Raw genomic sequence first — 19,386 nt, 5'->3', positions numbered from 1 at the left:
TGAATACCTGGCACCAGGGCTGGTTACTATTTTTGCACTGTACAAGAAAATGGGTACTGTTTATGTCCTCTTATAAAATCCCTTCTGCTCGAGGTCACTGCCAGGCCCTGCAGCTGGCACACTACTGCTTTATACCAGCAAATTTGGCTGTGCAGCCACCTACTCCCACCTATCTCAAGGTCCTGCTAGCACAGCTCTGGGTTTTCAGCAGGGCAATGTGCCCTGGGATAAGTTCCCCAGCTTGCAGAAAAGCCAGGACTCCCTTCCAAGAGCTCCAGGCTGGAAAACAGCTCCTTTTGCTCCTCCACTGCAAACAGATACAGAAAGTGCTTAGGCAGGTCAGCTGATGGAAGGAATACCCTGGGTCTCTGTGAGAGGCCTGTACAGCCAGTTCTGTATGCAAAAGCGGAATGTCTGCCTTGGTTCTGTGTCAGTGGTGGGTTCACCTGGGATGGATGCCAGGTGCTAGCTATCTCTCCCCTCCTCAGCTGGACAGGGGAGAGAAAATACAGTGAAAGGTTCATGGGTTAAGAAAAGGGCAGGGAGAGATCACTCACTAATTACCATCATGGGCAAACCAGACTGGACTAAGGGAAATTAGTGTAATTTATTGCCAATCAGATCAGGATAATGAGAAATAAAAACTAAATTGTAAAACACCTTCCTCCCACCCCTCCCTTCTCCCAGGCTTAACTTTACTCCTAAGTCCTCTATCTTTTTTCCCGCAGCAGCTGGGGGGGGAAGGGGAATGGGGGTTGTGGTCAGTGCATCACACACTGTCTCTGACACTCCTTTCTCCTCAGGGGAGGAATACTCATGCTCTTCCCCTGCTCCAACGTGAGTCCTTCCCACAGGCTGCAGTTCTTCACACTCTTCTCCAGTGTGGGTCCCTTCCATGGGGTGCAGCCCTTCAGGCACAGACTGCTCCAGCCTGGGTCTCCTGCAGAGTCACCACCAGTCCTGAGCAAACCTACTCCAGTGTGGGTTCCTCTCCATGGGGCCGCAGGTCCTGCCAGGACCCTGCTCCAGCACAGGCTTCCCACAGGGTCACAGCCTCCTTCGGGCATCCCCTTGCTCCACTGTGAACCCCCACGGGCTGCACCACCAGCTGCAGGGGAATCTCTGCTCTGTTGCCTGCAGCACCTCCTCCGCTCCTCCTGCACTGACCTGGGTGTCTGCAGAGCTGTTTCTATCACATATTCTCACTCCTCTCTGTGCTGCCACTGTTCCACCAAGAAGGGTTTTCTTATCCCCCTTCTTAAATACGTTATCTCAGAGGCACTACCACCATCACTGATGGGCTCGGCCTTGTCCAGCAGCGAGTCCATCTTGTAGACGGCTGTCATTGGTGCTGTTGGACATGGGCGAAGCTTCCAGCAGCTTCTCACAGAAGCTGTCCCTGTAGCCCCTCCACTACCCAAACATTGCCATACAAACCCAATACAGTTAATACAAGGGCAGGCACTGGACAGCTGCCTGCCTCAGCTGGGTGCTGCAGGTGCCGTGGTGCAGGTGTTCCCCACAGCTGAGGAGCCCTGAATGTCTCCCACCCCTCCTGGCAGACGGAGGCCTGGTTGAGAGCCGCATAGCCAGCGTCAGCCTGGAAGAGTGGGAATGCTGTCAGTAACTATGATAGCAAGGTCTGACGATGACAATTGGCACTCAGAGCAAAATGAAAATAGATACAAACCAGCCCCATCAAATGAGCAGGTGCTTAATTCCATGTTCCCTGTGCTCTCTGACGTGGTGGCTGTGGCTCCAACTGTAGCTGCCACCTCCAAAGTGTTTTCCTTCATGTATAAGAGCAGTAACAGTAAATTCAGACATCTCTATAGGAAGCAAAAAATTGGGAGTGGTAAGTCAGCAAGACAGGTTATACTTTCTGAATGTAACATAGTGAGCGACTTTATTTACAGCCAGTCATAATAACAAAGAGCAGCATGTAAATCTTGAAAAGGGAGTCAAAGGTGGAAAGATGACTATGGAAGGAATTGCATACCAAATGGAAGGAGAGCACTGGAGACTCTGTAATTATTTTTAGCTTATTTGCCCATACATATTTCATATTGTTAATTAAAATGATACAATGAGTGTGATGGTAGGCTTTTTGTTCTGCAATTGAGTTGTGAGGAAATAGAAAATCTGAATCTTCTTCGTGTATAAGCTGCAGCAAAAGTTAAATTAAAAAAATATTCTGCAGAACAGTGATAATAAGGATCACGAAGTTCAGTGGATCAAGGCTTAAATTCAAACTAATTTGTATCACTGCCTTTGTTCTGGATATGTGCTGGCTATAATTTAGGTTGTACGAGATCTAAATTCATAAAGGTGGAAACCTCCCTTAAAAGTCAATCAGATGCTTCAGTACATAAGAGTTACTTATCAAAAATAGATTTAATAAAATAGAATGTCTGTGAACACATCCTATCTCTCCTTCAGCTAATCACAGAAGCAGTGACTCATTTTTGTGACATAGACGTTGATACATCAATAAACTACCACTTCTGTTTCTTATTCCAATTAATTTCATTTTTAAAAAAAAGTTATAAATCTTATTCATGGTTACTATGGGGAGTGAAAGTACACAGTGTAACCTCAGTTCTGACTCTATTAGTATGGAATTATGAGCTTGGTTACGTTTCAGTTATTTTACTAACAATAACCATAGCAAAAGAAAATGAAGAGAACTAGTATGTTTACATCACTATGATGCACTATTTACCATTGAATGATATGGCAGCCCTGGGATTTCTTAGCATTTATTAGGATCTTCTGACATTGTCACAAAGAATTAATAATAAAAATAGCAAAAAAAAACATGTATATTTAGAACACTATCACCCACTGAATTAAGTTAGGGGATTTTTAACCCTGTTTGTACCACATCTCTGCTCTGCAAAGAGACTGCTTTGCTGCAAAAGAACTGTTCTTCATAGACAAGTGAATCCAAACTTTTTAGCTCTCAGTGCTCAACAGCTGCTATTACTTGAAATGAGAGGATCCTTCCCACTTGTATTATATGATGGAAGTTTGTCAAGTTGCCCCAGGTGATTTGATTCTGAATTTCCCCTGTCTTGTAAAGACCAAACAGCTGCTGTTGGGCACCTATAATTCTGAGCTATAGCTCTTAACATTTGGATGCTAAACAGAACACCTATAGGCAAAGACATTTTTGGGGTTTTAGTCTTGAAAAATGTATATTTACATTCCATTGGGATAACTGAAAAATTTGCTGAAGTGATTGTCTTCTACTTTTGCAAATCCATTTAAAAGTGGATAGGGTTTGAAAGTTTGGAAATACAAGCAATGAAATGAATAAAAGAAATTAAAGTCTTGCAAAGAGGAAATGGAAAAGCTTATCAAATACCTGTCAAATTCTGAATACCAGGCTTTTTTATGAACATTCATGAAGAAGCTACAAGCAACTAAGAGAGCCACTGCCAGCTATTTGTATTTGTATTTGTATTTGTGTTTATTTATTTATATAGAAAAATAAGGGAAGTATTATAGTACTGAATATAATTTGAACTGGTCCTTTTCAATCTATAAACTAACCCATATTCCAGAATTTCCTATTACAAGAAGTATCTCACCCATAGGGAAAACCGAACAACCTTCATAATGTAAAGTTGCAGTCATGGTGCCTCAGTGGTTTCCTCCCTTCCCCTTTTAGACAGGAGTACCCTTCAGAAAGCAGTTAGGTTAATTAGTTGGTATCACGCAGAAAAGTATTTAACAGGAATGCCAAGATAACAGTTGCTACTGCTAGGGCTCATAAAGTGATATCAGATGACTCAGAGGATATCTTACAAGCTGTTTTGGATATACATATTTTAAGTTCTTTTGTCTGCTTTTAATTTACTATTTTGCTACCTTAAAAGAAGAATTTGGACCAATTTACATTTCTTGTTATCCTTCTGAGAAAAAGAAGTAGCTACAGAAACATTATTTCTACATCTCTGGCTTAATTTTTGACATATTTTTATATTTTAAGCATCATATTCTTTTTACATTAACTTGGATACAGACATGTCTTCTGACCTTCACAGCTTTTAGATAACAAAATCACTTTACATTTTCTGCCTGTGATAGTATCAGACCTCATCCTCCTAAACAGCAGGAATGAGTGTTCAAAACGAGTTGAATCTTGCTAGACTAGCTCTCATGAAAATTGACTGTATAATGTATTGCAAAATCGCATGATCTTCTAATTCACTGTGGGCCACCTTAATTTTTATACAGACAGGCAGGCAGACAGACAGGGTAGAAAGCCAGGTGATGAATGGAAGGATTCAGTAAAATATGAAAATGAAATTGTTTAGATTTAAATAAGTTTGTTCACAAGAAGACAGGAAATGTGTCACATTAACAGTTCTTTATTTCTTGATAGACTTTGGAGTGATGTCTTCTTTCCTGCGGAAGCACTAACCCCACCAAAATAAACAGATTTTAACAGTAATTTATGAGGAGAATTATTGCACATAACTCCACTTGTCTGAGGGATAAAATGTGTGACACTGAGTTAATTGGTATGGGTAAGTATCCATAGTATTCTGCTAACTTGACTGGGCATTAGAGGTCCAGAAAATAGACACTGTTCATAAAAGCTCAAATAATGGTCTCAATAACTTCCACACTAAAGCAAAGGTCAGGTTTAGGGCACTTTAAAACAATTCCTGGCATCCAGTGCTCATATGCTAGTAGAATGAGCAGAATCTGATTTGCTTCTGTCAATTAAAACAAAAATAAACAAAACAAAGCAAAACAAAACACCAAAATCCCAAGTAGAGAAGAAAAAGTTCCAAACCAGTAGAAGTCAACTAGGAAAAAATCAGTTGCTGCTTCTTGCTCCAGATTGACTTCGCAGTGCCAGGAGCTTCAAAATATTTCTGTAATGTCTTGTGAGCATTTTTCCTATGAAATTAGGGGTAAAAAGCATTTGTGAAAAGTACTGCATAACTGAATTTCTGCTACTGTATGGGTTACAAAATCAAATATGCATAACTTTCTGTCATCCTAAGGTGAAATAAACAGAAGAAACATTCTAATAGTCTCAGTTCTTGAATAATTTTAAAAATCAAAGGCAATGTTTGCGCTTAAATGTAAACAAAGGCAAGCCACGCAGCAATGAGTAAAACCACTTTGGTGTTTCTCAGCTTTGTATTTTGACTAAAATTTACTACATCTTTACTTATTGACGATTAGACAGTTTTTAATGCAAAATTAAAAGCCCAGTCATACACAGTTCTTCTTTGTTTATGGATGGTCTGTTGCCTTTGCAGTCTTAACCAGTAAATGTTACCAACCTTTCTGCTGTAGTGCTTGCATGAGTTAAATTTGGAGGCTAGCTAAACACATTGTTTTACACAGCTTTATTTATGTTTCCATATGCTTCATATGCTTCCATACAGCTTCACAGTATTCATCCGTTTCCCATCTGCTTATCTGAAAAGCAGAAGGATCAAAAATACCCATACATACCAGACATACAAATCATTATTACTAGCTTTGTCTGGCGGTCTTAAAAATGGTAACATTCAGGTGCATGCAAATTGTCTATTGTTTGTACAGACAAGTAAACTCTCGCTAAACAAGGTTTTTAAAGCTGTTCTCAGAAACGAGGCTCCAAGAAGTTTCACTAAGCTTTCTGATATGAGTGCTGGATTGCATAGATACAGGCTGAATTCTCCTATTAGCTTTCAGTGCTGTGGTCTTTATTTCATGGTTTCCTCTTAGGCACCAAAGAAGGTTATTGAAAAATATCTCACCATTTACATGGGCTGTAGACATCCATAATTTTTTGAGAATTAACTGATGTCTAATATTAACTTTATCTGATAGTGCTTGGAGTTGACAGAAGGGAGAGATATTAAAACAAATCAAAACAAGTTTATGCTTATATTAATTATGGGCTGCTTAATCTCCTTTTTTCTCTTGGAGTCAGGAGTAACACAGTTGAGTTCAAATAGGGTTATTTTTCAAAAAAAAAAAAATGACACTGAATTGACATTGGGAAAAAAAAAAATAAAATATCAGTCTGAGTCCTTACCTCACCAAGATGCTGGCTGTCAGATTCATCCATTCTTCAATCATGGGATTATATGGAAAACTGCTATCTATAAATTGACTAGCTGTTTGAAAGCACCTGAATCTTCTACATCTACCTAGCTTCCTTGGGAGTCCAGTAATTTCACCCTTAGGCAAGAAAAAAAGTTAATATTTTTTCCTCTCTCTGAATTCAAATTTACATAAGACCAAAGAACACAATGATCCTTCTTCTGGCTTCATCTTTCTCATTTTCTGCTTGCTGTGAGCTGAGGCATTCAGTCCTGCCTTCTCTAAACTGAAACAAAGTGTCTCATATTGACTGAATTAAAGGCTCTGTAAAGGTACAGGGGAAAACCTACTGAGATTTAGAAAATTTGTTGTGAACATTGTTTCAGAAATTACAGCATATCCCAGGCTGGAAGGTCATATTTGGGGGTGTCCTTAAAGCAAAACAAAACCCAGTTTATTGCCTTCTCTCTTCTCTTCCCCCCACAAGCACAAGAGAAGTTTGATAAGGAAATACCAGCAAAGAGAACAGAAAAAAAGACTTCTTTATGTAGGTAGACTGACAGGTCTGTCACTCTATTTCCCCTCCATGTTTTGTTATCAAATAGTGACCCTTGGAAAGCATTTTAGATTGTCACTTGATGCAGGGAGGTTCAAAATGTTTCGTCTCCAGGTTTATTTGAGAAGAGTGTGCTGGAATCAGACCCATCTCTCTTTCTGCTCTTTACTTAAGCAGCGTCTGTTTTCCCACCACCACAAACAAGAATGTTCAGGTTTGACCCAGAAGGCTCAAAATGCTTTTTAATGCTTTAATTTTATGTTAGACCACCATTCTGAAATCCTGCACAGGGCTGGGGTACACATCTCTCAGAGCAGTGCCATAGCTCTATTAGACCAGTGTCACACTTTCAGTATTTTTTTTTTTTTTTCAAAAAAACCCGTACAAGGTCACTTTAGAAAACAAAACACCTCAGATTTGTGAAAAATTATACATGTCTAAGCAGTATGTTTAACTTCTTTTGTTCAAGTACTTTATGAAAAGCTTTCAGAATGAAAGAAGGGCAGAGTCTGAAATCAGCATGGGTGTATTTAGCTCAGCTTTATCTCCGGACTGGCAGCAAACTCCCTGTCAAAAGGTTTTAAGTAAAGTTCTTGATTGTAGGTCAGTCCTCAGAGGATAAATCACTGAAACAGCCACAGATAAGGCACATGATTGGCTGTTCTCCTGCTGAGGAGAGACTGCATTAGGGTAGACTAATGAATACTGAATCATTTTCTCATCCTCAGGGTGGACGCCCCTGTCAGGGCTGAGTCACTGTGAAAGCAGTATGCTGAAGTGATTTAAAATGCAGCAGCCTCTAGTGCTGGTGACAGATGGGTATAACTTGGGCATCACACATACTCATTTTAGGCCTTCACAAGCCCTGAGTACAAATATATAAGGAAATGAAAGATAAACTGTGATGCAAGTCTACTGTTTGTGCATACTTTGGGGAAGTGCAAAGCAGAGATAGCCATTTAAAATGACCACAGGGGACTGTCTTCTGGAGTAGTCAAAGGAGGACATTTTATTCCCAGGTTTCTTCACTCCTTTTCATTTTTTCCAGATGACTGCAGAACTTCCTGGAATAAGCAGTGTGTTACCTCTGCATAATGAAACTGAGTATTTTACATTTTCTGCTGAAAATTTGTTCTGATGTGATCATCAGTTTACCTCTTCAGCTGGAGGTGTTACAGCATCAGAACTGCAGATATGAAAAGCTTGAGGTACATTTTTATTTTGTCAGTTACATTTTAAATAGAAATATGTGGTCTTGTTAGAGAGAGACAAGACAAAAGGGTGACTTTAGAAGTATTTACCACTCTGAAGGAAAGGATTGATTAAACAAATGCTATTAAGACTCTGAGTTAGAAATTAAACAATGGTTTCCAATTTGGCCAGAAGATATGTTTTACTGGCTTCACTCTGCCCTAGATTATAATTTCTGTTCATATAATCCTGGCATTTGGCACCAGCAGTTACTCAAAAGCTTTGCAAGTAGGGGCTTCTGGTGAGCTCCCAGGGCAGTCACTGACGAGCCTAGGAGCAGCCCAGAAGAAGTTCACACGACTGCCTTTCATAGAGATGCAACTGTTTGTCATCAGAAGTTGCTATCTCCTGAGACTTCGAAAAAGATGTTATTTTGTGCAACCCTGTGATCTCTCTGTCGCGAATCCTCATTAGTCAAGAAGTGCAAATAGTGTCGTGTGGACATCGTGCAGCCACAGAATGTATCCTGTAAGGAATGTTATTAATAAGAAAAATGGATAATGAAACTTCATGGCATACATGCATGAATTCTTCTAGCTACTCAGTCAAACCGTAGTCTATGGAAACCTAAATTGGAAGGCTGCTTGGGAACGGAATCACGTGCCAAAGGGTAGCTATGAATAGTCACTAGCAGAATAGCATGAAAACAATACCTCTAATGCTTGCATGCTGTTCTGTGTCATTTAAAAAGTTGTTCTTCATTGTAGAAAATGGGACTTTTAAGCTGACTTTCTGTTTTATATTTGGGGAAGGTATTGCATGTATTGCAAGGGGGAAGCTGATTGGTTGTCTTTCACTATGGTATATGCCACAGATGAGAATGTCAGGAAGGTCTGAAATTTCATCTCATCCAAATCTATTAGTGTTAATGTTCTTTTCATTATGATTTCATCAGGATTAATTAATGGAATATGTGAATAATATGCTGCACATATTTGATATGCAAAACCAAATCAACTGTACAATTTATGTACATTTACAGCTGGTGCTTCGCATATTGACAGTTAGGAGTATAGACTACATGCATTAGTCTACACCAGCTGTCTGTGACTAGCAGCTCGCCTTCCTGAGCCATGGGGCATCCAGAATGACAGAGAAGTCAAGTGCTAGCAGCCAGCCCTGCTGGAATCAAGAGCTTCTGTAGTGGACGGCCAGCCCAGGAAGCAATAGCCTCATTTTCTTAGAAGCTCAGGAGCTTCAGCGCATGTTTAGATTATGCTGGTTGAAATGTGTCTGGAGTATTGTATTTAAAAATAGTTCAGGATAAACTTATGGAATGTCCAATATTTGTTCAGTGGTCACTCTGAGAGCCATATAAATTGCCTTTACGGACATGATTCAGCAGTAAGTAGACAGGAGTAGGCTGCTCATAATAAAAGTGCACATGTTCAACAGAGAGAAATTTCTATGGATAGCAATGGTAGTGTTCCATTAATCCGTCTCTAAATAAATGCCTGAATTTTTCAGAGGGCATTTTTAAGTGTTTTTTTGTTGGTTTGTTTTTTTTTTCTGTTTCATTGATAAATCACAGGATAAAGATTTGAGGTCCACAAAGCACCTTTTTTAAAATATGGCAAACCATCTTTACACGCAACAAGACCTTGACGTATTGTTACATTTTGAGGCACAGAACCAAAACAGTGCAAATCTGTTTTCTCATTTCACTGGGTTTGGCACTGGCTCCTGGATATTTACATCTTAATTTCTTCCACTCAGATGTGGTATTTGATTTGAGTGTTTGTGAAAGCTACCAATCTGACAGTCCCGCAGACCAAAGCGTTCCGTTTATTCACTTGTTAAGTACAAAGTTCAAGTTTCCTTTTCCAATTAAAGTGCCTTTACCCATGCTGGCCAGACCACCTGGAGGGAGGAATCATTTAGATTCCAACCACACACTTTCTCTGCCTCACTCTTGCGAATGGCAGTAAGAAGCCAATTTGTGCCAGGTGTTGCATATTTCTAATGGGTACAATTGTCTATAGGGAATAAAAAATCAGATAATTTCTAGAAGATAATAAATTCAAGTTACTATCACTCTGGACTGGGTTTGAACTGGTACTCTGGAAGGAAATTGTTCTCTCCCATTACTAGTCTCGATACACTTTGGAGTTTCTCTGGGGCTCTAAGAAGTATCTTAATGGAAGTGGATCTATTTTTAAAATATATCTGTTAACAATTAAATGAAATATCCACATTTTAGGCTTTATTAAATGCACTGAGATGTAGTTTATACTTAATAGGTACGGAAAGTATCTTGTAGTATAAATGCAATATATGTATATTATACCTCATGCACATTATGGAAACAGTGTCAGGTTTTGAAACGGCTTACAATAACTCTTCATCTGTGCTGTAATCCAGAATGAAGTTGAGGTTTGCTCAGCTAAATCCTTTTTCATGGTATTGGAAGTTAAGAAGGAGTATGTCACTGATACGCTTACTTTTTTCCCCATTTCATATTTCTAAAAAGGACATAAATGAGCATAGGTTGATTCTAAAAGTAACAGAAGGAGTGGAGACAATAATGATGAGCATGTTCCAGTTGGAAGAATTATGGGAAAAGTCCAAAACCTCCATTTTCTCATTTTCCCACAAGACACCCAGTTCTGACACTTCAATATATAGGCATGGATATGCCAAAGATGAAACAAGGAGGCGGTCATTCCTATCTGCTTGTTGCAGATTGATATGTTTGGTACCACGCGTGCTTCTGACACCACTCTGTAGCAGCTGAATGAAAAGCCTACCGTTTCACAGAGAAGGTAGATATGGATGTGGTCCATTCCCCAGAGGCTGTGTTGAGCCTCACATCTGTGCTGTTGCCACTGTTTTGGGATGGAAAGGAGCTTGGCTAGGATTGCAGAATGCTGTATGTAGCACTCTTGTTCCTTGGTATATGACCCACAGAGGGGGCTGAGCCTCACTGTTCTTGTTACAGAGGCATGTTTCTGAATTAGAGTATTGATTTCTCTAGTGTTTTTCACTACTTTGAGTGTCCTGAAAAGCCACTATAAATATTTTTTTCTGGTAGGGAAAGTATGAGTGCAGCTAGCATGGGCTTTGGAAAAGGCTAGGGAAGGCAACCAGAGTAAATGCTCTCAGGAGCACGGGATGCTCACGCTATACAGCTAAAGCCTTGGCAACAGCTGGCAATTGCTGCCAGTGGCATCATATGTATTGACTAGACAGCCATGTGGAGCAAGAGACCTTATCCTATTGAATCCGAGCTATGAACCTGGAAAAGAACTCAGTAGATTAGATAGAAAAGCAGAATGCCTATATGCCTTTCCCTGCTTCAGCTTCCCACCCTCGTCAGCTTTTTGGGGTGCAGTTTATTTATTTTCTTGTGTGTTTTAAAGGACTACTCAAAATCCTCAAAGTTTTATTTTTGCAGTTATTTGCTTCCACATCTTGCTCTTTTTTTGTCATTTTTTCTTGCCTGAAACAACCAGACTTAAGACCTTGAAAAAATGAATTCCAGCTTCTCTTCACAAACCACCCCCTGTTCTGCTTTGCCAGGTGACTGATTGATTAGTTACTGGTACTCTTGGCCAGGCTGTCTTTTCTGTAGAGCTGCCAGTTAGTTCATCCAGTGGTGCTTCCACACGAATGAGTGATCACCAGGGACTCACATCTTTCTCCTATTAGTCCTGTATCACTCTAATTCTACACAGATGAAGACACCTGGATAGAAAAAGCCTTCAATCAATTTACTCTTTGGAGTCTGATATATGCAATAAGAGTCTGAAATATTAAAGAGAACTCAGAGGAGTTGAAACAGATTTCTCAAATCATCACAGGACTAGTTGTTTGCACTTGGCTAGCAAGTGCTAGGTTGTTCTTACATTCAAGCCTCTCAGCTGGAATCCATCTATTTTTTTCTTGTGTTAAGCCCTATGGGTTTATTATAGTAGTATTTTAGCCCATTAGTAGACTGAAAGCAGTATGAAACATATTCATCACTCGCAGGAGGGAAATCCTGTACATTGTAAGGATGCTGCAAGCTTCTTTCTTACTAGCAGGCAGGAAGGTCTAGACTCACCAATTCCCTATTCTCTAGTGCTTTTCTGAGAATTTTTAATTTTGAACTTCAAACTTCAGACTAACAGCTCAGGTCAAAATGCTATTTCCCAGCTGTAATCCCAAGACTGTCCTTCGATCTGTAGGAGGGAAAGTTTCACTGTGCAAATCTTTATTTTTTTCCTATTTTGTTAGGTAGTTGCACTGCGGGTTAAACAGAGAAAAAACTGCATTTTGCTCCTTGCCTTTCCTGGAAGGTGCATTAGAGAGTTCAGGCAACTATTTAAATCAAGTGGCTTTTGCTTGAAACCATAGTCCTAAAAAAGTTGCTTCCACACAAGAAAGGAAAGGAGACAAGAAATAAAGAGAACCTGGCTTTATAAATTTCTAATTCCTACCCCACTTTCATAGACAAAGTTTGCCAGGAGGGCAACATACAAAAAAAAGCCTAGATGAGCTCAGCTGTATCTTGCACCACTGACTGTACCTCTGAGTGGTGCTTTGGCACTCTTCCCCTTTAGTTTTTCTTTTTTAACCTAGGAGAACCATACAGACCAAAGCAAATATCTTAGCTGGAGAAACACACAAATCTGCAGCATGCAGATCCATAGGAAATATCCTAGTAAATGATATGATGTTATGTTTAGGATATTTGCAACTGGATTAGACAACATGTTAATGGACACTAAGAGGGTGTTATACGGGGCAGGCGTTTTCAAACATGTTTAGAAGACAGAGAAGCTTTGGGTGTTCATCCCAGATCATTTTGTGGACTATTAAATTTCATTGGCCAGTTTAGCATTTCTGGCTTCTGTTACAGTGCATGGCACTTATACCTACCTACGCCCAGCATGTCTCTCAAAGCAGGTGGCAACCCTAAAATAATCAGCAGGCAGAATGGGACCCTTTGGTTTATGATTTACATATTTCCAGCTCAGATTTGCAAAAGAAGGCTTTCCAGTATGCATCAGTAAGAGATTGATCCTGTGTCCCTCTCAAAGAAAAACTGTTCTTAGTTTTCCTCATTTGTCAGGAACTCCCCTTTTATTCTCAGCAAGCAGCCTTCTGTTATGTAGATGATGTGCAGATGGTCATTCTTTCACCTGTAGGTGGACAGATCTGGTAATCTGCAGGCCTTCTCAACCTGCAAAGCAGTCTGCCAAAGGCATTAATTTCTTGAAATAAATTAATAACACAGTGGATCTATTTACATAGATTCTTAGTTTTACTGTCCTCAGCCATCTCAGGATTACAACACAGAAACCTAATGGAAAGTTAAGGCCCTCTGGAGTGATTAGAAAAGACAGCTTAAATCTTGATTTTTGCCAGGCATATGCAACTGAAGGTCAGGTACTGCCATTTTTTAATTTTACAGCTAAGACCACTGAGTTTGGAAAAAGATAACTCGTTTTCTTCTCTTTTGTTAAAGCATGGGTAAATATATTCATGACACTAAAACATTTGTATTATTAAAGCATTTGAATGAACTTGAATAAATTGCTAATCTTTAAAGGCTATAATTATTTTTGACCCAGACATGAATATATAACTTTTCTGCAGCATCTGTAAGCTTAGATTGTCCATTTGCCCTTGTGTGCTTGTAAACTCATTTAACAGTTGAGTCACCTGGATCAAAGCCACTTTTTAATAAGACATAGAAGAAACAAAGTATATTTGTTATCAACTTTCTCTGCTGGAACTCCAAAAATAATTGTAATTGATTTTACTTCTTTGAAAAAAAAAAAAAAACAAGGAAAAAAAAAGCTGACCCTTTACTTGCTTGGCCAACCCCAAGTGGTTGTTAACCATCTTCAGTGACCTTTCTCTTAGCTTACAGTTCGTTTGTGACAGATGAAGCCAAGTAACCAGCCACCTGTTGTAAAAAAAAAAAGCCATATAACTGATGCACTCTGGTTCTGAATATCACTTCTCATACATGCAGATTTGTTATGAAAGCTTCATCGTTTTGAGCAGGGTTTTTTTTTTTGTGTGTGTTTAGATATTGAAAAAATGTTCAAGCCTGATTCTTCACAAGAAATGTATATTTCATTTCTGAATTTATAGATCTGATTTAGTAGCTTTTTTCATGTTTTTCTATAAACTTTTCCTTGGTCGCTTTGGGAATTCTAAATGTCTCCAGTGTTAAACATTTCCTCTAAAATGAGTAGTAGCAGGCTAATGTTTGAAGGGACTGACATTAAAAAAGTCTGGCTTTCATTTGAGACAGTGTCTTTGTTGCTGAAACAAAGAGAGAAAAGAAACACTAGTTGAAACATGGGAAATTATGATTAGATGCCAGGAAGAAAAAAATCATAGTGAGAGTGATCAAACACTGGAACAGCTTGTCCCAAGATGTTGCATGATCTCCATCCTTGCAGATACTCAAAACTCAACAGGGCATGGCCCTGAAAAGTTGATGTAAGTTGTCCGTACTTTTAGAGCAGCAACAGAAACTGAACTTGGTGACCTCTGGAAGTCCATTCCAGGTCAAATCCTTCTACAATCCAGAGCTCGCCATATGAAGGATGACAGGTAAGTATTTTCTATCATCATTGTTCTCAGATTTTAGATTCAAGTTATGGTTATCTTTGCTGGTGTATAGATTGCCTTGAATTCCACAGCAAACATTCTGAATTTTCATGCCATGACTTCTGCGTTACAGGCCTACAACCATTTGTTCCTTGGAAATCTTTTCTTCATCTATCAGGTTCTGCTTCTAGTAGGATCAATCCTGACTGAGTCCGTGCGTTTTATCTTGGTGGAATATTAGGATTAGATTGTGCCTGCAAACAGAAGACAGAAGTGAAATGCTTTTCCTCAGGTTTCTTCTGAATGCTTAATCAGAAGTATATTCAATATATAATGTATATATATATGTATGAAATACAATTACTGTTAGTTACTCTTAGTTAATTAGAGGGACTTTGGAAATCAAAGAAAAGGTAACAGAACAACTGTTCATGCCTTCCTGTGGCATGCAGAAAAAGAGTCTTGTTTGGGGGATTTCAGACGTGCTTAGTAAGCTAATACTAACATATTATAATACTAACATATTATGCAACTGGTGGGTGTTGTCTGCTGCAGGCAATAGTAATTGAACGAGCAAACACAGATAAATATCTCTTTGGAAACATTCATTCTTTTTCTTTTATTTCTTTCCTTCTTTCCTTTCTTTTATTTCTTTTCCTTTCTTTCCTTCTCTTTCCTTAAGCCATTTAAATATGTTCAGCTTAGCATGTTGGAAAAGATTTGGTTTTACCTTCCTTGGATAAGGAAATCATTAAGGACAGTACGGGAAGGAGGAATGAGAAACATGTAGCTGGTCTCCCAGTTTTACTTGGTTAAGAAAGTTCCCTTTAGAACAGGCAGAATGAAGAAAAAGCATGAATTCTGACTGACTGTATTGGCAAATAGTTGGTTTTTTTTTTCTATATTCTTCCTTCCTTTCTGACAATACATTCTGCTGAGCAAAAAGCTATAGGTAACACAGTAGCTGGAGGCCTTCTGATCCATGGTATAGTGGTATGGACTTTCCAACTCCCCACACATTTTTTTAAAAGAAGAGTTGCTGGAGCTTCTGATAAGAGAAGAAAATAGAAGAATATCAGTTTCTGGGTAGCAACACCACACATACATATTGCAACTAGTTTAACCAGTTTCAGGTCAAATACATGTGCTAACTAATGACTGGTACAATTTTTTTATGAGTCAGCACTATCAAAGACATATAAAAGCAAACTAGACCTAATGTATGGAAATTCTTCACAGGAAGGAGAGATTGTTAGCACTTGTCATATTTCCAACAGGCAAAAGTGGTAGAGTGGAAAGGATGAGACATTGTGGTCCTGTGCAGTGACAGGCTATGATACCATCTCCCATTTACGCTTGCTGAGATGGTTCCCACTCAGGGATGAAATGCAGGAGCTTACTATAGGAAAAACACTTGTCCTGGCCTTATCTGTATAGCATAACATAAAAGAAAAATAGAATTTCAAGCAGCCTGGAATATCAGAAACCCATGACTTTCCTGGAGGTAAACTAATAATCTGCAAGTTATCCCTGCATCCAAATTTGACTGTTAGTGAGAATGAAAAGATGTGGCAGGATAACATTTTCTACACTACTAATCATGTAAATAAAATTCTGCCCAGTGCTTCTCTAAAACAATGTCCTACATTGTCCATCACAACGATTGGTTGATTGCAGAATAGTAGTATTGTACTATGCCTTCTTGCCTCCAACTTCTTTCCTTCCTGCTTTTTGTTCTAACCCAAGACTGCTACTTATCAGCTCTATTCCATGGTACAAACACTGATCAGGATCTACTTGTTAGCTCAGACTTGCACCTTTTTTCATCTGGCTTGTGCCTTATCAGTGAGATCTGTCATAGTGGCTGGGAAGGGCCAAACTACTGAAAAAAATGAAAAAATAAGGATATATGTATTACAATTTGTCTTGGATAACTATAGTTGAGGTCTTCACCAGATGAATGTGCTGCAACCCCACTGCAAGCATGTAAAGCTGTTGCAATATAAAGATGATTTCCTTCCATATCTGAAAACTTCTAAGTCTTCTCTCATCATCTTTTGGTCTTTTTGAATCCATCTGGAAGGTGCTGGAAAGATTAGATCCTGAAGATCAGTATCTAACCATTTCTGCTCATATTTCTTCTTTGCAGTCGAAAGAGTATGCAAAATTACTACTGTAACATGATGATGTTAAGTGAGGCAAGAGCAAGTAACCTACATATCACAGTAGTGCCAGTATATAACCCATTGCTAGTCTACTTTGAAAGCAAATCATAATTTTTTCCTATTGCAGGCTTCACACAGTTCCTAATTTAAGAAATTTGACTTAAATTACCCTGGTAGTATAAGTTATTTCTTTTAGGGACAAATGAAGAAACGAGCTAGGAGGCTCCTGCAGCTCCTGGGCTAAGAGTTCTGGTTCTGTATGCAGTTTTGATAGCAAACTGAAATACTCACTGTGAACCTTGTTATTCAAAAGTGAAAATGAATGCATTTTACAGTTTTGTTACCTCTTATTTAAAAAAAAAATAAATTGTACATGTTCAAAGTTAAGTTTACTTTACAGTTTAATACTAGCAATGGTTTATTGTTTATAATTTATTAAAAATGCAATTCCTTCTTTCTTTTTTCTGACTCTGAACTGTCTTCTGTCTGAGTTCCTGTGTTTCTTGCTTTTCATTGTATGACTCAGCCTTCCAAAGGCAATTGTTCCACTAGGAAGATAAGGTGAAAAGCCAACTGAAATAATACAATGTGCCATCAAAATAAAATGTGGTACAATTTTACTTTATTGTTACTCAGGGAATTCCATTTTGGTATCTTTCTCTCTGTGCCCCAAAGTGAGATAAACTAGTGAGCATTGATACTTCTGGTCAGAAATTTTCAGTTATGTAACATACTGGCATATATGTGTTGTTTATAGAAGACAAAAGCAAAATTTACTCCTTATAGACAAAAGACTGTTAGCCTTAAAACTTCACTACTTCTAGATACATGATATCCTGAAGATAAAAACCTGTATTCTTTTCAAAGAAAAAAAGCCTTGAGTTTCTAACAAAAGATGCACAGCTTTCTCACAGTATTGAAATTTCTAAAATTATTCAAGGTTTTAATATGCTTTTGGTGTTGCTATGTAGCACTTACTATATTTCTGAAAGCTTTGTGATGGTCAATTAATTTGGTTGATGAACTTAGAAAACACTAGCTTTTTCATGGAAGTAGCTACTCCCATTACTACAGATAGAATCATAGAATAGTTAGGGTTGGAAAGGACCTTAAGATCATCTAGTTCCAAACCCTCTGCCATGGGCAGGGACGCCTCACACTAAACCATGACACCCAAGGCTCTGTCCAACCTGGCCTTGAACACCACCAGGGATGGAGCATTCACAACTTCCCTGGGCAACCCATTCCAGTGCCTCACCACCCTCACAGTAAAGAACTTCTTCCTTATATCCAATCTAAACTTCCCCTGTTTAAGTTTTAACCCATTACCCTTGTCCTATCACTACAGTCTCTAGTGAAGAGTCCCTCTCCAGCACCCTTGTAGATCTATTCTGCATACCTGCCAGAGACCAAAATCAGGGTTTGAGGGTCTGTTGCTTTCATATGTAAAGTTACAGGACAGATTATCAGTCTTTCTGCCAAGAACTTAATACCTGAGCTGAGCTAAGCTAAATTAGTAAGTGCAAGAAATCATAGGAAACAGAAGCAGATGAGCTAAGGTGCTGTCTTTTATCAGCTCTGCAACTTCTCTCAGACTTTCCACAAAATGTCTACAAAGCCAAAAGATAAAAGCAAATTAAAAGGACTCAAATCCATAAACCATGTGCTTTCTGAAATGAGGAATGTTTTTGCAAAACTCAGTAACAGCTCTCCAGCTTCCTGGAGAAAAAAATTTCACCTTTTTATTTTACTGATTATTGTTGTTTAAACTAGGTGTTTTATAGAAACACAAACTGATGGAAAAACATAATTTCACAAGCCATGACTCACTGGATAGGCAACTGGATCTCAAAAGACTAAACAGATGTTGCATTCAATGAGAAGGGAGAGGAAGAACTGTCATGCAAGCAAAATAATCAAAAGGCAAAGTAAAAATTAAGTAGCTTAAAGAAGAAATACTTTCTTTATCATTATTTTCACAGAGGTCATTCCAGTCAATTATCATAAAGCTTTTTTAGTACTGAATGTTATGTTGGCAGTTTAAAGCACTGTAAACCTTGAAGAAATCCCTGTGCAGGACTAACTTCCATGTTCACCATGCACTCAACTATAATGATAGAGACAAGAGCCCTGACCATAGGCCCAGTTCTGAACATTCAGATCAACATAAATTCAGAATAGTTCAGTTGAAGGTAAAGAAGTAATTTTAAATTCATACCAAACTAATTCAGAGCAAGCCCTGATTCGAAATGGGCAGATCAGATAATGTCAGGCATTGAATATAGACATAAATGAAGGGCTTACTCACTGAACAATGAATAAGGATAAGTATTTAATATATTGGTTAACCAAGCATTAATTAGATTAGTTTATAAATTAAATAATATTTGTGTTTACAATAACTGTACTCCTTGTTGTCTTACTGTGTGCTACTATGGCAGTTACTATTTCAAAGCAGAAGTCAGTCTTTTTCCCCCATTCAAGAGATACCACCCACCAGACTAAAACATACTGACCTCCACTGGAAAAACTTCTGTGGTCTTCAGTGAGCTTTGGATCAGTCTCTGAACAGGTCAGGGTGCTTGTGGAAAATAATAGCATGAGACCTTTTAATTATGTCTGAATATATAATGCCTGTGCACAGGGGGATATTTGAAGGAATCACAAAATCTCAGAATGGCTGAATTTGGAAGAGACCTCTGGAAATCAGTGAGTCCGGCCCCCTGCTCAGAGGAGGGTCAGTTAGAGAATGTTCTCCAGGGCCATGCTGGAACATAACTCTATTTCTTTAGTTTTAAATTACTGACT

Source organism: Pezoporus wallicus, unplaced genomic scaffold, assembly GCF_028554395.1.
Source record: "Pezoporus wallicus isolate ANWC-B61680 ecotype Strahan unplaced genomic scaffold, APGP_CSIRO_Pwel_v1 contig_5069, whole genome shotgun sequence".
Taxonomy (NCBI): domain Eukaryota; kingdom Metazoa; phylum Chordata; class Aves; order Psittaciformes; family Psittacidae; genus Pezoporus; species Pezoporus wallicus.
Note: the sequence above shows the minus strand (reverse complement) of the source record.